Genomic DNA, 25,456 nt, shown 5'->3' on the forward strand with positions numbered 1-25,456 from the left:
GTGGGCATATGCTAAATAACTCCTGGCTCTTGCCAAAAAGTTAGGTGTCACTTGCAAACCTAATCATTAAGAGGCAAAAGGCTATTTTAGCACACTTGAGATTTCTGTACCATCCCTTTCTCCCTCAGCTGAACATCAAATAATGGCAATCTTTTCATGTTCAGCTATGATTTTTTTCTCGTGTTTTTGCATCTGATCTGAGACTTGGTGAGAAACAATTGAGACCACCTTGTATTAGACTTCTGTTCCCTAGTTTCAGGCACCATCTTTTCATTGTTTTCTATTACTTTTGAAGATAACAACAGTAAATCGGAAGCAGGAACACTTCTTCCTATCCATGTTCTCACCCTTTGCCTGTCTTTGGGAAACTTCCACTTCTGAAATGAGTTAAATTTATCTCCAAAGCCAAAATGATTCCTTTGCAACTTCAGCTTTAACAGCTGTGCATCTTTCCAAGGCCTCTCTCCATCCAGTTCGAGGTGGTATCTGAATTTCTTTTACTGGCATCTCTCCAGTCACAGTCACACAAACTGATTAAAGCCTGGATGCTTCTAAGTTACCAGACCTCCTGCTTACAGATAGGAAGATGAAACACTGTATGTAGAGCAGCCAAATACGCAGTCTATGACCTAATGGCAAGACTATGACAACCTATTTAGATGACCTGCTTTTCAGCTTAGACTACCTTTTACTCTTCTGTTGAGACAGCTAGTTATAGGAAACTGTCAGTAAGCTGCAGGATCCAAATGCCTTAAGGTATTTATTTTATATGATGTAAATTTCGGAAAATGGAAAGTGGAAAAGTAGTAAAGATTATGTTTCTTTGCTTATATTCTCCCAGCTGTCCTTTTGGGTGGTGGAAGAACTTCTACTGGAATAAAAATGATGTTTGGTAACCTTAAAGTTACAAGGAATGAAACATAAGAGAAGGTTTTGTTTTAACCCCACTCATTTACGTTCTGACTTCCAAACCAAAGAGTCAGTTCCCCCAAATGCCTAAACCCAACTTATTTTCATTACAACTAGAACACCTAAAAATTTAAATCAGTTCTAGGCACTCAAATGATTAAGTTGCTTTTTGAGACTTAGTCTTCTAAGTCATGTAATAGCTTTTTGAAAAGCATGTTCTGCCCTAAGGTCACCATTCAAAAATCAGAAAGTCCAAACCAATTCCATTAAAAACTCTGTTAATTTTGATACAAGTTGGCCCCTACATTTGGTTAATTAGAAGTAAAAAACAGGACTAAGATAAATAGTATGTAAAAGCCAGTGTAATTTTTTTTTCATAAAATCAGGTATTATGCTTGGGATAGGTGATGTCTTAAAAAGAATACTCTGCCCTCACTGCTGTTGCTTTCTGCAATCTTCTCAACCATCTCTCTGTAGAATTAAAAGGAGCTATACCAAATTCATAATGCTTTTTTTTTTTTTTTTGACAGAAGAGCAAAGAATTGAAGCTGAATTTACACAGTTCTACTGAATGACTTTTTTTTCTGAGTTGGCAAATATGAAGTCCACATACAACTTCGGGATAAGCAAGGCTGAGAATAAACATTGGTTATTTAGCAATTAAAATTTGCTTTGGTTGCACACCTGGAAAAAATCCATTAAATTTAGTCACACTTCTGAGCTATCATAGAAGCTGAAAATGGTGTATGAAAAATTCTGTGATGGATCTTATGACAGTATGTTCTCTGCAGAGTGTTCTGTAACTGTTTATATACTGGTTGGCATTTTTTTAAATGCCCTGTGTAGGGGAACACTTGTGCTTGGGAAAGTTGATGGCTGTATCTAAATGATGTTCATGTGCTTAGGAAGAAATACTACAAACGAGTTTCCCTATGCAAGCATTCCAGCTATATAGCTTGGGATGCAAATATAGCTGCAGCCAAACAGTACGGGCTATGCTGACTCTGGGCCTGCCAATGTGGATCAGATTATATGGTTTATTAAGAAAAATTGGTCCATAATGTGCTAATATGCTATATGGCAGACTGTTGTTGTTACAACAGCAGCCTAGCAAATAAGGGTAATTGCTTTAATATGACATTATATGTGATCATCTTGTGTGTGTTTGCGTAGTTCCCCCCGCTTACTCAATTCCCAGGGGGATAGGGGAAGAGAAAAGGAAGAGTAAAAGCAAGAAAACTTGCTGGTCCGGATAAAAATAGTTCAGTATGCAAAGGAGAAGTGGAAGAAAGAAAGCAAGCAAAACAAGTGATACCAAAGCAGTAACTTACCACCTCCCATGGGTAGACGATGCCCAGCCAGTTCCCAAGCAAAAGACGGCTAACCTACCTAAACACCCCTCCTCTCTGATTTATTGCTGAGTGTGATGTTAAATAGCATGGAATATCTCTTTGGGTAGATTGGGTCATCTGCCTGGCTGTGTCTCCTCCCAACCTCTTGCACACCCCCAATCTATTCACTGGGGGTGCAGAATGAGAAACAGAGAAGGCCATGATGCAGTGCAAACACTGTTCAGCAACAGCTAAGATACTGATGTGTTATCAGCATTGTTTTGGTCACAGATCTAAAACACAGCATGATGCCAGCTGCTATAAAGGAAAATAACTCCATCCCAGCCAGATACCAGTACAGCCACAAAGATGATTAAAAGGCTGGAGAACTTGGTATCTGAAGTAGGATTGAAGGAGCTGGGTTTTCTCAGCCTGGAAAAGAGAAGGCTAAGGGGAAATCTAATCACAGTCTTCCAATAACTAAACAGATAGCTACAGACCAGGTAGAGGTTCTCTTTTTACAAGGCTGCATGGTGGTAGAAGAGGCAATGAGAATAGTTGCTTCAAGAGAAATTCTGTCTTGGGTATAAGTAAAATAATCTTCACCATGTGAACAATTAACCATTGAAATAGATTGCCCAGGGAAGTGGTGAAATCTCCTTTGATGGAAGAATTCAAGATTTGTCTTGACAGGGCCCTGGGTAACCGGGTCCAAGGCCACGCTTTCAACAGAAGGTTGGACCAGATGATCTCCAACCTCTTTGCCATGATTCTTCATGAAACAAGGGCTGTTGGTTTTGAGATTTTTTTTTTGTTTTTTAATAATTATCTTCTGAACACAGCTGAAATGTAATAAATACATAAGATACCATTACATAGATTCCAGAGGATTTTGAAACAAATTACATTCCCACAACTGAAAAGGAAATATAATTCAGTAAACAGTGCACTTAATATGAATCAAGATCTTTTAAGGTCAGCTCCTCACTGCTCTGGTAACTGGGGTGTTTAGTTTCTCCTCATGTGTTAGTTCTGTGATAATGAGGACAATTGTCTTATTTTTAACACACTAGGAGAATAATAACCGATAAGCACTACCTAACAATGAAAGTGCTGTTTGTGTTACTGTTTAGTTGCTGTTAGCCAAACGTTTCTTGAATTTAGCAGATACTCCTCAGGGACAGGGCCATTTTGGGTTGAAATACGTTGGTATTTAAACAGTAGTGAGATATAGTCTAATTTTAAAGCTGAAATAGGATACAAGCTCTCCTAGGACTTATGTTGTAGGTGTATATTTTTCTGTTTATGCAAAATTTCTGGAGCTATTTATTTTTAGTTTGAAGGGAGATTGCTCAAATGATGCTTTAAAAAGGTTTATTTTTGAATTTTTGAAAGAGGCAATAAAATCAGGCAATAAAAATATATTCCTGATATTGATAGATATATATTGATTTTTGTATTGCAGTTCCCAATAGCACTGTTCAAGAGGCACAAATTGTGAATGCAACAAAAACCATCAGACAAATACTGTCAGGAGTGGGAGGAGGAGTTCACTGGAGTTCATTGAGAGTGTCATGTGAAAAAATTCCCTTGTGTTGATCTTTTCCTTCCAAATATGATGAGCATTTATTGTAGCACATATATAAAAGCGTGGGTTTACATGGATTAATAGGAGAAACTAAAAGCAAAAATTGTGGCAAAATGATTAGTTGACAATCACGTTTGCATAAACAATATATGCTGTATATATTTGTCTTGTCATTTTAAAATATAAACTGAAGCAGGACAATAGATTCTGTCCTTCATCAAAAGAAGAGTGGATTAAAGCATCTGAATTACATGGATGCAGCACAGTAATTGTACAGGGACCCTTAAAAACTGTAAGACTCACAGATGTAGTGTTTCAAAAAGGAATAAAAGAAAAAAAATCCCCCAGATTAAAGCAACTTCTTTTTTAAAAAAAAATGGCTTTAGTCATAAAATAGAAATAAAGAACAAGGAAGAGGGTTAACTGTTGCCTTCTTTCCTCCTGGGAAATATATTAGACCATATGTTTGAAAATAAGAAAACTTTCTTTCAATTCTATGGCAGCTGATGTTAGAAAACTCTTAAGATAGTGCAGTACTGACCTCCTGTGTTTCAGGATATAACAAAATAAATGTGTGAGAAAATGTCTTGCAGTTATGAAATAACACATTGATGGCTTTTTGCTGATGTGTAAGAAGAAAAGAGAAACCAGCAATGCTGTATTCTAGTTCAGCATTATAAACACACGCATTTGTGACTTTGGATTTAGCCTGCTGGTATCAGGCAGTATATGGATTGTAGTCTTTGCCTGCAAGCGACATATTAGCACTTGTATTTTCATAAGAATAGGTGAATCCATGGGTTATGAATCTTACTTTCTTCTTTAAAACATTTACCATCTTAGTATTGCCCCTATTTTTATTCCACTTTCTATTCTTCTACTTTCAGTCTGGGAGGGAGGGGGAAAATCATGTTGAATCACCAAATAAAAGACCGAGTTGTGAATTAGAGAAGGGAAAAGGTACTTGTAAATGAGGCCGATGATGTGAAAGTCCTGAATGTAGTCCATCTGTTATTTATTTCCTATTAAAATTTTTTGTCTTGCCACTCTGTTCATTTTTTTCAGTTAGTTTCCTTTTGTTTCTACAGTCTTCTGTTAATAATCTGTCCTTCATTTTTCACATTTCCCCCTTATCACAGTTTTCTGTCTCTTAACGCTTTCTCTGATCTCTTCTAAAAAGAATTTTGCATGTACTCAAATGACAAACTCAACTGTCAAAGTCATAGCTATTTCATCCCTAAAATTTTGTTCAAAAGTTCATGTTTGCTGTGGTAAAACAAATAAGGAAAGCTTTATGTTGGACTCGTTTTCTCTGGAAACCCTTGGTTGTGGAAAGTAATTGATTGTTATGTCAAGATGCAGTGGAATCCAGCTTGAGAAGGATTGATTATGAGCGTAAAGAAAAAGGCTCCATCTCCGCTGATGGGTTAGGGGGGGAAGGGAGATGAAAAAGAGAAGAAAAAGCAGGAGAGCGCAGGAGAAGCAGGAGGTTAGGGAGAATAAACTTTAAACATTTAGACCTCTTGAAAACGGGCTTTGAAGGATTGTGGTAAACAGACCTTTTTAGAACATGTTCTCTGTTCTTGCTAATTACTGTGTGGTACTTGTATGCTAATGTGATAGGGGCCGGAGAAGTAGCTAAAAAGGAGGTAAATCCACCTTGTGTTATTCACTCAGTTTCTCAAGTGTCTGTGGCGTAATTTGTATTAAAAATGGTCAGTAGTGCTTCTGGCTTATTATGGAGGGGTTTGAACCCTTTGCAGTGTTACAACATTGGGTTTTGGGTGGGGAATATCTTTTATAGTTGTAATTAGTTAATACTATAATCAGTGCTCTCTGCCGTGTGGTAAGGGAACACCGAGCGTTATACATGCATTTCTAACCTGTACATTTAGGACTTACAAACAGGTAAGTTAATGACAAGAAATGCTGTGATTCTTAAGTGCGGGTTTTACACTGTGTCTGTATTGTTTTCAGCAAAGAAAAAAGAATAAATAGATGGTATTTCAGCATGTGTTGCAAGAAGGTATTCAGGAGCAAACTCTGCTCCTGTCTTCTGCTTTCTTCACATTGAGGGTCAGCCGATAATGTGAGTGATGGCTCAGCAGGGGCCTGAGAAACCTTTCTCAGCTTCCTCTAGAGTCCCTGTGCATCCCAGTATGGATGGAGATAGCACATCTGGCAGTATTTGCTTTGAAGCAGGAAGCGTGAGTTTGGGATTGTGGCACCGTCTCCGTTGCATTAGCTGGCAGAGCAACTTAAGCACGTGAGAAGCATACACTGCATCCATTCAAAATGTGGTCGAGCATCTGTAGCTGTGTACACTCCCTTGAATTCCTGGCAGAAATTCTAGCTGAATCAGCTAGAATTGCACCTGGCACTTCCATCGCGCTATGGTAAAAGGAACGGCTTGACCTAGACTCCAGATTTTTGTGGATTTAGTTATGGAACTCTCAATAAAATCAGTGCTAACTTTAAGGGCTGTATATCACTTTGGACTAGATAATATATACTGCGCTTGGGTAATTTTTGCATTTTTCTTGAGGAGAAAGAATAGTGTCCTCTTTTGCCTACTGACTCTTTCTTGGTTGTGAGATATGTATGTAATTACTGGAGTCACGGAATTGCTTTAGTGTAAGCTGAAGGCATCATAAAAAGGTTCATGGGAAAGATGGTGTTTCTCTGGGCTCTGCTGAAGCTTTTTTTGATGTTTAAAGAAGCAAGATGTGGTATGGAGTTCACAGAGGATTTCAGGCTGTAGTTAAAAGTAAGTTGGAATTTGTTTGACCTTTTTCCCTGTACATTCTTTCCAGAGCATTAGGTGGCTGAGGTCAAACTGAAATGTGTCACTGGTCAGTGTCTGAATTTAATTAATAGGCAAGGACTTGGAGAGCTCGAAAGTACGAGATGCTTGATCACCACCTACCCATTTCAAATAAAAACAGAACATGAGCTGTTTGTGTTTGCCTTCCACCAGCTGGTACAGTTTTCTTGAACTTGTTTGTTTCTAAATTCAAGGTTTAAATGTGGGAAATGTTACAGAAAACTGTTGTGCTACCATGCTGGTTACTCAGCCTGGTTTATGACATCTGCAATGGTCTACGTGGACAGTCACTACTATATATTACACTTAATAACAGAAATTATGAACAGTTACCATATTTGCTAAGTGATTTCCTTACTTCCTAGTTGAAATTGCAAGTTTTGTGTTGATTTATAGATCAGTCTAAGAAAAAAATAAATTCATACATTTTACTCTTTAAGAGACAGAGACTGTTGTAGGTGATTGTGATGAACTGTGGTATAAATACCTACTGACACTTAAAAAAGCAACAATTTCATCTAGTCGACTATGGCTTTCCTAAGCCAAAACACAGTAGTAACACTCTGCATCTTGATAACAAATATGTTTGCAATAACTCAAACATTTTTGTTCCTCCAACTCAGGATGCCTGATTTCTTTATGTACTACTCTTGACATTTAAAATAATGTCAGGCTTGAATAGCTCCAAGAGAATGACATGCACACTAAAACTTGAAATTTTTACACATAGTCTTTTAGTAGTTATCACATCAAAGAGAGGAGAAGCAAGAGATTCTAGGGGATTAAGTGTGCATGATAGGGAGTTTTAGTGAAATAATCCACCTTTGATATGTATTGATCATTTCCATGTTGCCAAAATGACTCTCTATAAATCCTTGCCAAAATACAGTTTAGATATGGCCTTTAATTCTAACTCTTCAAGTATTTGCTAAGAGTCCTGGCAGCACAGATATATGACTACTTTTTCCCTGTAAAACTGGAAAGTCTTTTATATTGACTCCTAAAGAGTAATAGAAATGGAAATGAAATTTAATAGATTAGTTTGAAGTGTAGGATTATACCAAGAATGTTTTGTCATGTAATTTTCAGTTCTTTCTCTGAAGAGCTTTCTACATCATCACTTAGTCATGTATTTTCTGTGCTCTAAATTTTAAATTTGTGACTCAGCAAAATGATGGGTGGCTGAGAAGAGCCAGGGTCATTAGTCTCCTGTTAATCAGTGTTTTCACAGTGTAGTTATTTTTGCCATGGCATCAATAGAGTAGATAGGGTATTGAGGCTACGGTGCTCCCGTTAACACTGCATTGTGCATTTGGTAAAAGATGCCAGTGCGGAGCCCTCAATACCAGGTTTGAACTGGTTTCCCCTTGGATGCCACGGGGATGCAGCCGTGTGGCAGTGCTGCTGTATTTTCTGGGTTCCTGGTGTTTATCGGGGGTTCTTTCTCACTCTGTGCCTGGTGTGTCCTTTGATTTCTGTTCAACAGCACTCCTCTTATGCCTCTTATGCCTTAGTTGGCATTTACCAGTAATTAATAATTTCAGAGGATAAAGTATTTGTCAGAAATTTAGCTGGCAGGTGGAAATGGGCAAAGCACATTTTCCCAATACAGTGCTGGTGAAAAAAAAAGGAGAAGTTCATCAAAAGGAATAAAAAAAATATCAAGTTACCAGTCAAGAGTTATCTCACAGCAGAGCCGTGTTTAATCTCCTTAGTGCACAGTATGATTGTGATGACAAGTTTCTGCACATATACCATGATAAATGGATGCTATTCTTTTATGGCAATGATTACATTATACATGTTAGCATTTATGGGACATAGTTGCATTTTTTTTAGAATATTCAATCTTCTCGCCGTGTTTTCATCTGTCATTTTATCTGACAGCTGGAATAAGACCATGAAGTCAAGTGGCAGGGGCCATAAGGGTCTCTGGTTGCTGAACTGCTTCTCTGCTTCAATTTTTAAGTTAGATTTGCTTGCTACAGTTGCTATTTTTCTGTTTCTACTTGGTGGTTTATTTAATCTCTAAAATAAAAAGCATACACTTTGCGCCGAAGTCCTTAAACTCTGCCTGCAAAATTGTAATTGGCTATGTTGTGGGTGTAGATAAGAAATGAACAAAAACAGCGTGTCACATAATTGCCTACTGCATATGTGCAAACAGGAAGTTTTTCATGGAGGCAAATGAACCTGCAGATTGTCTTTGCACTCTCCCATCTGAAAAATTAGCCTTGCATACGCTTCATATTTTAAAGTAATAACTGGTCTTAGTTTGGGACAGTAATCATCTTGAAGCAAGGAGACTTCAGAGAAGTCTTAAGTGCTTTGTGCAGTTACCACTATCTTTGACAAAAGAATTCCATGTGAAATTAAAATATGGTTTCTTTTTTATTTAATTTTAAATGACAGATCAATAAATGTGGGTCTTTGGTTTGGTCCTTTGTACTCACCTGCAGCTCCGGTCCTGCCGCTGTTTCCTTCCTCTATTTTTTCTCTTCTGTCTTGTGTTGCCTTCTTTGGAATTTGAACATTTCTGACTGTTTCTGCAGCTCTTTTACTATATGGCATGTGGAGGAGCTGAAGGGGAGGACAATGATAAACCATTAGCAAAAATATCATAATTCATGTGTAATATTACAATTAATTACAATTACAAATAACAATATTAAATTAACCGCTATTTAGTTTTAATTCAGGATGGCCTTGCCTTTAATTTTTTTTTTTTAATGAGTTGGCATACGTTCAACACTGCTGTCCATTTGCTGGATTCCCTTTGCGTTATGGTAGCTCTTATTTGTCTAATTTTGTGTCTTTTAATAGTTAACATTTCCTATTTCTGTCTCATTTGATGCTGGTGCTATTAACAAAGAGAAAACTGAGACCAGATGGTTGCCAAACAGTGAAGCCACCTGGTATTCTAGCAATGCCAAATGTATTTTCCCCTCCACTTTTCTTTAGAAAATTACTGAGACACGTCCAGGATTTTTAGAGGATCCCAGGAATATTTGTGTGTGGCCAGACAAATAGCCCAGACCCTCTAAGTTAATCCTCGCAATTCTCTTCCCTGCTGTTCTTCTCCCTCAGGTAACTGCATCTCACTCTTTCTTTCTGTTGTCCCACTCCTGTCTCCCATCTGAGCTCTGCACTGCCGGCTCTCAAATTTGCAGACCTGCTCCACCGAGCTGCCTCTGAGGCTGCAGGTGACGGCCTGACCCTGACCACTGCTTGCTCTACCAACCTCTGAAGCCCCCACCACTGCTGAAGTGGGACGAGGAGCTCTCATTGCAAGCGGAATCTAACAGGGTGAACCTGCCAGGAGTCCTCCAGGAGCTTCTCTCCACCCCTTGGACTATTACTACTGCATAGCAAACAAGTGAAAAACCACCTTGAAGAACAAGGTGTTTTGGATGCAGCAGCCTGCGGCTTGCCATCTGATGCCTTGTTCATTTGAGGGCCAAATCTGAAGTAAAGCTGTTTTCAGGGATATGATAGTGTGAGTTGGGGCTGACATGATCATAGACTGAGGATACAATAGTGCACGCACAGCATACAGTTTGCTCTGCGTGGCAGAAGTTAGACTGCGCTAACCAAAAATATTTTTTCTCCAGCACGAACTGCATCTACACTCTTCTCCCCATGCCAGTGCCGTATGCTGATATGAGCTGCACCATGTGCACGGTGACAGACGAGCTGTTTGAATGCGTGCTTCTCACACATTTCGAAAGTCTGGTATAGGCAGTGCCTGTGTCAGTATTGATACATCTTTGAGACAACCAGCGTTAACACACCATATTGACACAGTTCTGGGTCAGGGAATTGGAGTGTAACTCCTCACTTGAGTTAGCTGCCAGTCCTTCTTTGCCTCCTCTCCTTCCTTCCTCTGCCTTTGTAGCCAATTTCCTGGACCCTGCTGTTTTGTAGATCCCCGAATACGTTGAATGACACTGACATGGACCCCTGGGCGCTGTGGGTGAGTGAGTGTAGGTGTCTGTCTGAACACCCTGGTTGAATTCTGGCAGAGAGAATGGCTGCCACTATGTCAGCTCCCAGCAAATACCCAGATTACTGTAGTATCCAGTGGCTCTAGTCTTAGCACGCTGTGCTAGGAGCTGTACATATTCAACACAAAACCCGCAGTATCTGCCAGATACTCCATCTGTAAGAGCCAGGAGAACGGTGTAAACAGATCAGAAAATAAAAGAAATAGTAAGTTTGATATTCAGCAGTGTAACAGATAGCTGTCTGTAATGCTGTGTGTATGACATACCTGTACCTACTCATTTTTTATGATTCCTGTGCCGTGATCTGACAGTGGTTGTGGCAGCATTGAACTTCCTTCTCTGAGCCCTCTTTCTTGTGCTGGGTGTATGGTGCCTTTATTCCTTTGCTCACTATCCTCTTACGTTATGTACCTGTTCCAGCATGTTTTTAAAGTTTCAGAAGAAGCAGTCATCCTTCATTTGACAGGTTTCGAGCTTCACTATCACTCTGCCAATGATTGTCTCACTGCTAACATGGTCTTCTAAGATGGCTGCAAGCCATCATGCAGAACAGCCCACTTCAAATACTGACTCTAGTTGAAGCTGGGTTTCTAGAGGTCCGTGTTCCTGCCGGTTACAGTACATTGGACACAGTCCCATTACAGCGCACACAGACCAGTTCAGCAGCAGGAGATCTTTTGGGGAAAAGACATCAGAAACTTCAAAACTTCCCATTCTTTGGAAAATGGAAAATACTCCGTCATACCTTTCCAGCAGGCAGGACTTCCAATGTGTGTTTAAGCTTTGTGATAGGAAAATAACATAAAAACAATGTCTTGGTGGAAATACTGCCCGTAAAGTGCCTGCCCAGAGTTACTCCTATTTGGCCTGTTTAAGCAACAAGGCATAATGATTCAAATGTGCTTTACAGAGGCAGTTGCGTGGAGTGACAAGGATGTTGCTTTTTGGGGCTTTTCCATTGTGAATAGACAGTGTTTGTCTTCAGACTTCTTTTCTGTATTATGTTAGAACTAATTTTGCAATATTTACCATTTCTGAAAAGATGTGAATGTGCACTGACGTTGACGGTAGAGCCGAGGATCAAACTTACTGCTCTGAGTAATTGCATTTCCGCGCAGCAGAAAATAGTAAAAATTATCAAGGAAAAGGACAATCATTGTTTGGAATCCGGGAAGTTTGTATCTAATCTCTGTAATTCAAATAAGTATGTTGCAAAGCACACTGTACAATTGCCAGAAGTTGTGCCTTTTCCTCTTATGCCAGCGCATGAGAGTCCTGTGGGCTTTGGACGAAATTCTCTGCAATTAATGCAAATTTCAGTGCATTTAAATGGGTCTTTTTTTCCAGCCTATTTGATCTGTGCAGGCTGGCTGTATTACTCGCAGAAGCTGTATTTGTGTTCTATGGAATATACCTGGCTGCACAGATGAATTGAACAGGGCAGACCAAAATCCCTGTTACATCTTACCTGTAGGATATGATGTTTCCTGAGATACTAAAAAGGGGATAGCATGCTGGCTGAATGTAGGCTGAGCTTTCTCCTTTCCAGATAAACAGATCTGTAAAAAATATGCAAACCATTTCATATCTAAGAAAATCAGCATTTTTCAGAGTTTTTTTAACATTGTGTGCCAGTGCTTCTATTTCCTTGCATATAAATGACAGTTCATTACTGTCAGACTATCCCTGCCACTACTCTCCCTGCCCTAAAATAAAAAGATTAGGTTGTCTTGGGAGGGATAAGCTCCTGCTTATTAGAGGTGAGAAAGAAAAATAAATAGTATTGAAAGTTATGACAAAGTTATTTTCATCAGTCCACTTTACAAGTAGAAGGCTTTACAGTAATGATAAAGCTCATCTATGTGGGTGTTTTCAAAACCTAAAAGCAATCAGAAGGTAGGATATATACAGATTTAGGAATGTCATTCCTGTCTTTTATAAGAGGCAATGGCCTGTCTTCTAGTTTTCCCTTGTCAGTAAAGGAAAAAAAATCCACAACCCAAACCCCAAGCCTGTGGTCTTTAGTGCTTGGAACTAAAAAATAGTAGGTTTTATTATACATTTCTAAGGAAGATTTGAAAAAGCAGCACAGGATAGCATTTAAATAACAAAGATCCTTCTTTAAATTCCCACCTTCTCTCCACTAACTGCCGCTTAACAAAGGGAGCAGTTTTTACAACTAGGGTGATTTGTAACTGTTCTCTTCTTTCTCTTCCCTCCCTCCCCTCCTGCTCATTGTTATTAGCTAACATCTCTGATGAGAAATGCAATGTACAGCCCCTATCTGCTCCTTCAGGATGCCTGGTCTTCTTTGTCTGAAACAGTTTTTTTTTTTTGTGGGGTTTTTTTGTGTTTTGTTTGGGTTTTTTTTTAAGTTTTCAGTTAATTTCTGGAATAATTAATCTACTTTTTGGACCCTTCCTTTTCTTTCCACTTTTTTCTGTGTGTAAGCAGGCCCTGCTGCTATACCCCACTTTTTGCTCTGATCCTAGCCCAGCCAACTGTCACTTTTTAGCCTGCAGGGAACCTTCTGGTACTAACATTCCTGCCTTGTTTTTATTAGAAGGGCATCTCTCACAACATAGCCCTCGCTGTTTGAAGCAGAAGTCATGTGTATTCAGTAGGGATGAATAATGGATATATTTAAAGGGTACCTTGCCCTTCTCCTTCCTTTGCCCATCATAAATAACCACTCTTTTAGTTTGGTTTTACATACTGCTCTACTGGCATGGTTTGAAAAAATCTGGTGATTCAGCTATCAATTTAAAAAACACTGTGCTGTATGCAGCTGATAGTTTCTGCATCTGAAAACTGATCCCACACGAAACTCAGTCCCAGCATCCGTGACTCGCTCTAGAATTCTGCAAATTTAGGAAACTGGTCACGAATGTACTTTGAAGCAGCTCTTGAAAATACAGCATGACAGGAGGTGTATAGACAACATGATGGGGAGTATTGGGGCTCTGGGTAGAGTTCATTTCACCTGGCTTTAGATGTCTTTTTAAGATATCTAGAGGTATTTTAAGTATTTTTAAGATGTATTTTTACATCTTTCAGTATTTTTAAGATATTTTAAAGATAGATATTTTTAAGATGTTTTAAGTATCTTCTTCAGGATGAGCTGAGTGGTTCCCTGGAAATACCTCTTTCTCTCCCCTCACTGTAAAAGTGGGTTGGTTGATGAGGTTGTGTGTAGGTGTCTGTATTAGAGACATCTGCTTTTTGTCCAATGAGCCAACTGTTCCTGGTCAGTTATCACCATCTGAGGAGTTCCTGAATACAGGATTGATGGCTGTATTCAGGGATAAACTGAAATTACTCAGAATTTTCCTATTAACTGTAACAAGCTTTAGCTGAGGTTCCCAGAGAAGATCCTAAAATTGAAGGCCAGTCTTGGAGGATGATTTAATTATCTGATCCTATTTTAAGGATGTTAAAGTGAGACCCTAAGCAGCAAATGTTTTTGATGGGAGAGGGATGAGGGGACTGGATGTATTTTTACTGCCTGTTTTACTTAGATAACTGACAAATGGAATGGCATAATTTGCCTATTACCATCAACACTGCAAAACTATCCCCAAGTTATCATGTTCTCACTGTAGTACTTTCCCTTGAGCACGCGACTAAGATTTTTTTATATGTATCCCTTGGGTCTTATAGCTTCGGGAGTCTAGGAGAACCTATGTCTCTTTCCCTGTGAGTTGTGGCAGGACTGGGGTCCAATTCCCAATGTGCATGGGATAGTGTGGGCTCGAGCCAGGGATTCTGGGGTGTTGAGCCTGTATCCTCTTCGCAAATGAGCTAGATTACCTGTGTAAACATTTTCTAGGTGTAGAGGAAAACAATTTGGAGGTATTGGGAGCTGTATTCTCAGACAATTCAAGCATCAGAGTGGCTGAAGAAAGGACAGTCAGATCCAGGTTGCAACACTGATTTTACTGGTGGTCTTTGGCATCTTCTGATCTCAGTTCATGTGGTGGTAATTTTGGAATTGTATGACATTCCTGTGTTTCTAACAGTTTCACTCTGCTTGTTGTTATCATGATATTTGAGAGGCTGATGATGTAAATACTAGATTTGCATTTATAGGAGGCTGCCTACATACTGAATTCCATATGAAATTATTCCCTTTAAGTGATTCAGGTAACAGACTACTCCAAAGATGAACATTTGCAGTGATTCAGTTCTCTTCACAGAAAACGACCGTCTTTTGATAGTTTTTGGAATATTAGTTGGGACAAAACAATATTTTCTGTGTTTTTCCCCTCTGCAGCTGAAATTAAGAACATCTGACATTAAGAGTTGAAAATAAATGAAAATTTAAACACACAAGGCTGAACTGTCTGCTATGTATTTTCTGGTATGCAACTGCCTTTCTTAAATGTATCACTTTCCATTCACCTTCTTTTCCTTCCCGCTTTAAAATGAGGAACAAAATGGAGAATTTACAATCTCGAAAAAATGGGGTTTACTATCACGTTCTAGCTAGAGTTTAACTAAAACTAATCTGTGGGTGGCAAGCTGCAGGCATTAAATGGAAGTTGATTTTATGGACTTTCATTTTTTTTTCCCTTTTTACTTTCAACTTTTAGAAAGGAAGTTCCTTCTAAAGCACTAGGGTACTTCCATGGTGCCTTCAATAGCTTGGGGTTTTATCTTCATTACTGAGTGGCAGAAAGATGACTTGGAGGGCAGAAAAATTTCAAGGATTTCAGAATCAGCTTGCAGTTAAATGGAAAAGATAGGTAGTCCCTCTCCCCTGCCCTTGGTTATACAGGGACGGAGGAACTGACTGCATGGGACGTCTATAACTAATATGGCAAAGGGGGCACAGGGTGTGTACAACGGGCATGGATTTTGCAACCAGGGTTGCGCTGCCGGCTTCCACTTGATGTATCAGTTTCCAAGAAATAACCAATAAATGGCAGAATAAATAGTTGTAAGGAGCTTCCATAAGAGCACTTAAAGGCAAATGATCCATTAACTCCGTGGAGTAAGAGATGGCATCTCCTTACCAAGGAAGTAGATGAGAGGGGCTGTAGGATAATGAGACATGAGGATAGTTACTAATGGGAGTGGTATAGAAGGTGCCAGGTACATGGCATCTGAGTGACAGACATAAGACACCCCAAGGTTACTAAGCTGTTAGCAGAGGCCAGAGGGTATAATTGCACTGTGTCCCATTATTTTCTGTAACGCCTGCGTGGCTTCATGTCTGCGTTGCTCAAATCTAGATTTTTCAGATCCTTTTCCTCTGAACTTTGTTCTGGGCTGCATTCTGGTTGCTCTCAGCTGGACTCATTTCAGTCTCTTTCTTCTGCTACAGCAGCGAAAGTTCCCTGATTTTTTTGGCAGTTGTTCATGAAAGTTTTACAGATTTTTTTTTTTCCCCTGCATGTAATGTGCTGGCTTCTGCTGCTTGTTAGTGTTTGTTTTGGTTACCTTTTGTAATATATGACTACAACTTGCACCCTTGGTCTGTACTAGAGTTTTCTGAGATCTGTTTTCTTTACATCCCTTCTGGGGTCAATCCTCTTTACATCCCATGCTGTATTTTTTAGTTCAGTTTTTGGCCTGATTCTTTGTGTGAAATTTTCTATACTCTTTGGACCAACATGGCCCTTGTATTATTTCAAAGATTTATTAGGTAGGTTTTTTGGTTTTTATTTGGTGTGTTTTTGCAGGAGGGAGAATGGGGTTTCTTTTTTCCCCCAGAACTGTTGTTGTGGCTGCCTGTCTTTTCTGTGGATGTGCATTTCTGCATTATACCTTTCTGGTACCCAGTGGGCAGATGCCTCTGAGCTCTGCTAGTACTATAAGCCAACTAAAGGCTGCATGACCATGGTTTGCATGGCGCTGAGCCCAAGCTAACATATCCCGCCTCTCAGCAGGACTTACTAGCTCAGTCTTGATGCTCTAGCCAACCGGCAGTTATGCATTTTTTGTCCACCTTGGAGAGTAGGCAGAGCAAGCTCACATGTGCTTGTGATTTACTGTGTACTTCCTTCAGAGTACACAGCTCATGAGTTCATAATTTTCCTGGTGGTTGCCCGACCATTCTCCTTTCTGATGGAGAGAACAGCAAGACAATGACTGTATGTTTAGTTCAGACCCTGGAGTGAAAACCATATTCCAGGATTTAGCAAATGTATACGTGAGGCATTTAAATGTTTTTGGTGTTGTGGTTTTTTTTTTTTTTATTACTCTCTTTATGTCTGATAATTATCTTTCTGTTTGGAGGAGTTTGCTGTCACTAGTTTAATTTTTGAGGGTATTATTAAAATTTGTGGTAATTTATCAGGTTGCATTTAGATTATATATATAAATCCTTCATTTTCTGCCTGGAGATGAGATATGGTAAAGGCAGATCTATTTATGTGGTGGCAGAGTAAGAAATACTGCACCTCCTCAGACTTCTGTTCCTTGGAGATAAACTAGTTCAAACACAGAATATACCAAGTGATAGGGAGTGGACAGAAGATCTGACAATCTTTCTCTGACATGAAGGTTGCAACCTCATCTGTCTTCAGCTGCAGTTCTGCATGGAATTTGTTCACTGCTTCCAAAATCATAGAATCACAGAATCACAGAATTGTTTATGTTGGAAAAGACCTTTAAGATCATCGAGTCCAACTGTAAACCTAAAACTGCTAAGTCCACCACTAAACCCTGTCCCTAAATGCCTCATCCACACGTCTTTTAAATACCTCCAGGGATGGTGACTCAACCACTTCCCTGGGCAGCCCGTTCCAAAGTCTGACAACCCTTTCAGTGAAGAAATTTTTCCTAATATTAAATCTAAACCCACCCTGGTGCAACTTGCGGCCATTTCCTCTTGTCACTTGGGAGAAGAGACCAACACCCACCTCGCTACAACCTCCTTTCAGGTAGCTGTAGAGAGCAATAAGGTCTCCCCTCAGCCTCCTCTTCTCCAGACTGAACAACCCCAGTTCCCTCAGTCGCTCCTCATAAGACTTCTTGTGCTCCAGACCCCTCACCAGCTTCATTGCCCTTCTCTGGACACGCTCCAGCACCTCAATGTCCTTCTTGTAGTGAGGGGCCCAAAACTCAACACAGGATTCGAGGTGCGGCCTCACCAGCACCGAGTACAGGGGCACGATCACCTCCCTAGTCCTGCTGGCCACACCATTTCTGATACAGGCCAGGATGCCGTTGGCCTTCTTGGCCACCTGGGCGCACTGCTGGCTCATCTTCAGCCGGCTGTCGACCAACACCCCCAGGTCCTTTTCCACCAGGCAGCTTTCCAGCCACTCTTCCCCCAGGCCTGTAGTGTTGCATGGGGTTGTTGTGACCCAAGTGCAGGACCCGGCACTTGGCCTTGTTGAACCGCATACAATTGGCCTCGGCCCATTGATCCAGCCTGTCCAGATCCCTCTGCAGAGCCTTCCTACCTTCGAGCAGATCAACACTCCCGCCCAACTTGGTGTCGTCTGCAAACTTACTGGGGGTGCACTCAATCCCCTCATCCAGATCCTTGATAAAGACATTAACCAAGACCGGCCCCAGTACTGAGCCCTGGAAAACACCACTTGTGACCGGCCGCCAACTGGATTTAACTCCATTTACCACAACTCTCTGGGCTCAGCCATCCAGCCAGTTTTTTTTACCCAGAGAAGAGTGTACCTGTCCCAGCCATGAGCAGTCAGTTTCTCCAGGAGAATGCTGTGGGAAATGGTGTCAAAGGCTTTCCTAAAGCCTAGGCAGACTATATCCACAGCCTTTTCCTCATCCACTAAGTGGGTCACTTTGTCATAGAAGGAGATCAGGTTAGTCAGGCAGGACTTCCCTTTCATAAACCCACGCTGACTGGGCCTGATCGCCTGGTTGACCTGTACGTGCCATGTGATGGCACTCAAGATGATCTGCTCCACAATCTTCCCCATCATCGAGGTCAGGCTGACAGGCCTGTAGTTCCCCAGATCCTCCTTCCGGCCTTTCTTGTAGATGGGCGTCACATTTGCTCACCTTCAGTCCACTGGGACTTCCCCGGTTAGCCAGGGCTGCTGGTAGATGATGGAAAGTGGCTTGCTGAGCACTTCTGACAGCTCCCTCAGTACCCTTGGGTGGATCCCATCCAGTCCCATAGACTTGTGGGCGTCTAAGTGGTGTAGCAGGTTGCTAACCATTTCCCCTTGGATTGTGGGGGCTTCATTCTGCTCCCCATCCCTGTCTTCCAGCTCAGGGGGCTGGATACTTGGAGAATAACTGGTCTTACTATTAAAGGCTGAGGCAAAGAAGGCATTAAGTACCTCAGCCTTTTCCTCAGCCTTTGTCACTGTGTTTCCCCGCACGTCCAGTAAAGGATGAAGATTCTCCTTAGCCCTCCTTTTGTTGCTAATGTATTTATAGAAACCGTTTTTGTTGTCTTTTACGGCCGTTGCCAGGTCAAGTTCTAGTTGGGCTTTGGCCCTTCTAATTTTCTAAAAATGTTGATGTAAAGTTTGTTTCACAAATTAAATGGATGATAATTACTGGTGGGAGTTGGGGAAAAACAGCTGATCTGCCACTGGCTTGTTCTTTATGTCGCCTTCTCTGTGTGTGCAGACTTCGGAGAACATTAGTGCTATATTTCAATATAAAAGGATATGACTGACTTTCACTTTGCCCAATAGCAAAACAAGGTGCAAGGCACTTGAGCAGCATACTTACTGGCACAAAAATAGTTTCTTGGGCAGAAGCATCTAAGTAGTTTCAGTAGAAATAACTTTTGATGGAATGGAGCCTAGGTGACTTGTTTGGATGTTAGCCTGTTGAAGCAGTCTTGATCGCCCTCTCTTCAGTTTTAATTTTACTTTGATCCCAGCTACTGTTCACATGCTGTTGTGATACATCCAAACAGGGGACTCTATCTTTTTCTCATTCTGAAATTGTTCATCTCTCACTGCCTCCAGTTTCCTGTCCCTGCACGTCCTGGGGTCTGGAACGCTTTTTCCTGTGCTTTTTCTGTAAGCCATTCTCACCATCGTCAGTATAAAGAGACCACATTATAGAGACATTATCTCCAGAGTTCCTATTTATACATTTTAATTTGCACCCGTCCAGCATTTTAACTGTTCTGACGTGGATTCCAAGATTTTTGTTTGTTAGAAGTAGTTCCCTGGCAAAACTGCGAAGGTCCTCAGGGAATTACAGTGCAGAGATTTACAGATGGTTGGAGACTTGCTCAGGCTTACTCTACAGTATAGCACAGACAGACTTGCCCAGTGTTTGAAAAATGTGTATAGAAAGACAGTGTATTTAATGTTAGTAATGGCACTTGAAACTTTTTACTCCATGTAGTTGCAAATGTTTTTTGTAGTGTTGGAGTGCTGGCCTTTTCAAATTTAAAACATCTTTGAATGAGACACTTTCTTCTCTGAGAAAGTTTCAGCTATTACGATGAATGCTTCAGAGCTGTGGGTTGTGAAAATGGCTTTTCAGTATATTAAAAGGAAAAATTTCTAAAATGTGACTGTGTGCATTCTAAAGACTGTTTGAAAAATTGCAAAATGTAGTCTCAGGGGATTTTTGTTTTGTTTTATTTTACTCCCTACAATTATTTTTTTTTGCTTTTAACGCAGATTCCTTTAGCTGACTAACAACAGTAAAACTAAGGGCATGAAATCTTGAACCCTGCAGTCCCCTGTTCCAGCAAAACTCATTCATCAGTGGCCTTTTAGGAGTCTGTAGCTCCTTGATTTCCCTAAGGAATGCCCAACCTATAGCTACCAGTTCATATATAAGTCTTGAGGACAGTTTAGTCTGTCCTGTGGGCCATTCCCAGGTCCTGCATTCCAGATGGCTGTTTAGATTTACTGTGGACAATAGTTCTGATTGAGTGACAGCGGGAGGACCATGTTTTACTGCCATTAGGAGAAGCAATGCTTGGGCAGATTGGGTACCAACTGTTGTTGTGTTTTAGATGGGACTTAAATGTACCTCTAATATGAGCAGGAGATGAACGGGATTTAGAGCTATGGGCAATGCCGTGAAGACTGAAACCTACCTTTTGTCAGATAGGGTAATATTAGGGGTCCTTCAGAAGAGGGATTAATCAACTAAAAGGAAGTCTTATTTAGTTTAGTTTGGAATTGTTCTTTACATTTGATTTACCGGTAAACACTTTTTTTTTAGTCATGTTCATAAAAACCTAATTTACAGAGTAAATTTTTTCTCTGTCTTGCTATTAAGTTTGTAAGAAGCAAGATAAATCAAGGCAAAATCAACAGACACAGGCACTTTACAGCAGACGCAGATCCAAAAAAAGGCATCTTTGCCAAGGTGTGCCTCTAGGACCTGTAATGTGGGAGAGGATTTCTTGCCAGTCTGTGAAAACCAGTGTATCAGCAGATGGTGACCTTTGGGAAGTAGTTGTGTGTGCTGGGCACAGAAGGAGCAGATGGCCCTGTGCAAACCTCAAACACAACATACTGAAACAAATTAATAAATATTCAAGGTGTGGTAAAGACTGTAGGTCTATGAACATTCCTCTTGGGGCAAATGTGGTGTGAGGGGTCCCATCCTCTCATTCTACCCTGCTTACTCCTTACATGATGATGCCACAGTCTGTGGGTCTGTGCAGTGTATCAGAGTAAGGAAAGGGGATATTTTGGAAGCAGGTTGTAGGCATAGCTACCTGGTGTGTACAGGGAAGTGGAGAAGGGACTGTACAGGGAACCAGCTTTGACATTGCCTTAGCTTTTGGGTATTTAATATTTGTTTTGTAGTGGTTGAATAACTTTTTGAGGTAGAGGTGGAATGAAGAGTATTTCTGAGGTTGGCATTATTCACAGCTCTCCAGTGATGATAAAAGCATGATGATGCACCATGTTGAATTCTTGCTCTGCTTTTTTTTGTTTGGTGTTTTTGGACTCCTATGTTGTTTGTTCAACTAATACACGCTTCTATTATTACAAATGAGTCTGGACTAAGGGTAGGTGCCAAAAACCCCAAGAGAATAATCAATCCTTTAGGCTCCATTTATATTTTTGGAGTATTTTTCCCAGGAAAAATTAATCTTGTTTTGCTAATAGGTAGCTTTGCTGCCAAGTACCAAGTATACCTGCAAAAAAAATGAGCAGCATTTTCTCCAGCATAAGATTTTATGTACAGAGTGAGATGGACCCTCTGTCCTTGGCTGCTTCATGCTGACCTCATGAATGGATTTACACAGTCCTGTCTTTGGGCCTCTCAAAGATACCTTGCTGATGTCATGGATCTGAGAAGTTTGATTTGTTAAAGATCTGTTGGATCACTTAGTCCTTTTGCCCAGAGTCTGTGCAGAATTACTTCTCATAAAGTATTTTCACTTAAAACTTTTTCATTTATGGTTATTTATTACTGTTTTATTTCTAATGTTATGCCACACATTGTTTCTCAAAGGATCAGTTTTTCAGGGCACTCACCACTGAGGGTGCTCTGCATTTGTGAGACTGTACTGAATTTTGCAGCCAAGGGGGAGGCATTACGAACCACTAGCTGGGGTTTTGGTGATGAGTTGCTAAAAAGCATCTTTGTAGGAAATGACAGCATTTATGATTCAGTCATTAGGGTTTATAGACATTTCCATTTCAAAACTAAATTTCAAGGGTTCCACTTTGTTGTGGGTTGACCTTGGCTGGCTGCCAGGTGCCCACCAAGCTGCTCTCTCACTCCCCCTCCTCAGCAGGACAGAGGGAGAAATTACGATAAAAACCCCCTCATGGGTCAAGTTTCATGGGAAAAAAGGAAAGGCTGCTCATGGAAGAAAAGTGAAAAAAAAGAAGATTTATTCTCTACTTCCTATCGGCAAGCTATGTCCAGCTACTTCCTGGCAAGTAGGGCCTCAGTACTCATAGCGGTTGCTTCAGAAGACAAAGGCCTTAATAAAGAATGCTTTTGTTGCTGAGTATAATGTTTTATGATATGGAATATCCCTTTTGTCGGTTTGGGTCAGCTGTCCTGGCTGTGTCACCTCCCAACCCCTCGCCCACCCCCAGCCTACTGGCCTTTGGGTGAGGTTGGGGAGACATCCTTGATACTGTGCAAGTACTGCTCAGCAACAGCCAAAACATTGGTGTGTTATCAGCCACAAATACTAAGCACATATATGGGCTGCTATGAGGAAAGTTAACCCCATCCCAGCCAGACCTGGTACACAGTTAAGTCATTCATTACAGTGATATTTACAGCTCCTATACAGCATATTCTTTTCTACTGTAAATTGGTTTAAAGCAATTAAATTGCATTTTAATACCTGATTTTGTAGTAACTAGAAGTTTTCTGGGTAGGAAAAACTTGAATTTTTAAATTATCTAAAATTGGAGGTCAGTCAGCAGTTGTTTTCTCCCCTCGTCATTCATATGCAGTTTTGATACTGAATAGGATTTTTTTGGATCCAAGTTCTGAATGACTGATGGCATCTTTATTATTTGGCGTATTCTGGAAACTGAGGGGTTTTGTTCTTTTGAACTTATAACTACTAGTGCTTTTAGTGGGCCGTATTTCACTGAGCTGTGGTCTTCATGAAACTTTATATTTCTTTGTGTTTTTTATAACTTAAAACTACATTTTGAAGTTAGACAGCAAAATCCCAAAATGCATATATTAACTCTGCTAATATTTTAAATAATTTTTTTATGATTTCAGAGTAGTTGCTCTGAAGGATATAGTTAACCTTACTCCTGTGAAGTGATTTATTAATAGAGAGTAGGAGCCCTTCTCATCTGACTGAAGGACTAAAACAATGTGAAGTTAAAACTATCTAGTTCCCTCCCTCTCTTCTTCTTCTGTTCCTTTGTAAGGTGAATAAAGGTCATTTGAAGTTAATGGCTGGTACATTTGGAACTAATAACAGGAAATGCTATTTCTAACAATAGGTAATCTCTCTTATAGGCAGGGCTGAGCCCATTTCTCATTTTAAGATATGTTTACTTGCTTATAATTCTGGTAAAATTTAAGCAGTAAGGCTGAACATTTCCATGTCAGCTATCTGCCTGAGGCCAAATTTGGAATTTTTATGCAAAATACTCAGCTGTTTCCAAAGCTGAGACTAGGACAAGCTTTTATTCCCTTATTTGAAATTCTTGATGCTTTTTTTATTGTTGAACAGCTCTGTTGTCTTAGCATTTAGGGCTGAGGAGCTGAAGCTTGGTGAGATGCAAGGAAGTCTTTTGTGTTAGGCACGTGTCCTTGGCCATAGAACTCTGTCCAAATTTGGTAAAGTTTTGTATGACTTCAAATAAAGAAGGTTCACATATACTCCTAAGACCTCTTTCTTAGTGCCAGACAGTCCTGGAATATTGTGTCCACCCAGTATGTTCAAGGAAGCCTCTTCTAAGAGTCAGTGGGAAGATGGAGAGCCATTTGGTACAAGTAAAGGGAGATAATAGGCAATGGAAAAAGCATATTTGAGAAAGGTATTTGAAGTGCTTGGGTAAAGGGATTTAGCAAGAAGCCATGGAGAGATGGACTAGACTAGTTTAGAAGCTCAGAGGGAGACAATCATACCTGATAATGGTGGGCAAATGGAAGGAAAGGTGCAGAGGGGTTGAACCTTGGGGAGAAGAACAGAAAGGCGTGGGCCACTAGCCCATGCTATCTTCAAAAGCCTGAGTGGAGGCGCTGTTTCCTTAATCTCTGGGTGGTGTGAAAAAAATACACTTGTGTGAAATCTACAGTCATTTGTGTATGACTTTCAGCTAGCTCTAAAGGTGGAAAACAGGAAAAATGGTAGTTTGTTGCTGTGGTCATTTACTGCAGTGTCTCAAGGATTTGTATGATGGGCCTATGCGTGAACTATATACAATGATAACTATATACACTAAAACTGCCTTTAAAGAAAAAGCAAAGGTTATGAACATACACATCGAGGATTAGGATGGGCAGGACATTCTATAACCTTGTGGAACTTTACTTCTGTGATCTAGGGGTATTTTTTCTTGTATATCACCATCATAACATGAAGTGCTTGCTGGTGAAATAAGCCTAAGCCAACCTTGAACTAAAAGTTTGGTGCACAAGCTGGATGTTTTCTGGTTATCAGCTGCGTAAAGGAGAATACTGCTTTTTGTACTACTGCTCCCCCATTGTTGCAAAATCTGTGTGTAGTGAATAAAGCAGGGGATATAGGAGGTAGAAGGAAGTTCTTATGAATAAGGTAGCTGAATCCATCTGTGGAGACATGGGTCCCAACTCTGTCCTTGCTACAGAGTTTTGTCTGTTGCTCAACAGTGACTTAAGATTTTGCAGATCTTGTTTCTTTGTGTTGAAATTGAGATCCCCAAGACTGATTTGCAGAAGTACTGGCTATTTGTACAAATAACTTAAGTCCATAATTTGAACGTATTCAGGTGTTAGGAATCTGAGAGTGAACACCCTGGGACCCCTGTATGTTTTTGGAAATTAAGGTTTTTTCACCTCAGTTTGCAGGTTGCCCTAGAAGTGTGGATAATGCCATTCCTACTTTCTAGGGTGCATTATGAAGATTGATTAATGACTGTGATGAAAACCATAAAAAAGCTCCTGAGGAAACTAATATCCCGACCTTGATGGCAGCATTTGAATAGTCTGGTCTGAAAAGGGATACAACCACATATGGAACCATCTCTGCTGTGTACAGAATGAATGTATGAGTATCTGATTAAAGATGATATCCTAATGCATATGTGCAAGAGGGACAAATTAAGCTTGTACAGGCAGCCATTCGCCAACTTACAAATGTTTGACTTTACAATCTTCTAAATACTGTTTTCATGCAGGATTTTTTAATGTGTAATTTATGTTTCAACCGGGGAAGAGACTGGTAGACTCATGATGAAGA

General features: G+C 40.3%; 1 protein-coding gene across 3 annotated transcripts in view; it reads left to right on the forward strand.

Moving 5' to 3' along the window:
* NEBL (nebulette) overlaps positions 1 to 25,456 on the forward strand; it is a 280,541-nt gene that overhangs the window by 107,596 nt on the left and 147,489 nt on the right. The gene's annotated exons all lie outside the window — the stretch shown is intronic.

Source organism: Gavia stellata, chromosome 6 (genome assembly GCF_030936135.1).
Source record: "Gavia stellata isolate bGavSte3 chromosome 6, bGavSte3.hap2, whole genome shotgun sequence".
Classification (NCBI taxonomy): Eukaryota; Metazoa; Chordata; class Aves; order Gaviiformes; family Gaviidae; genus Gavia; species Gavia stellata.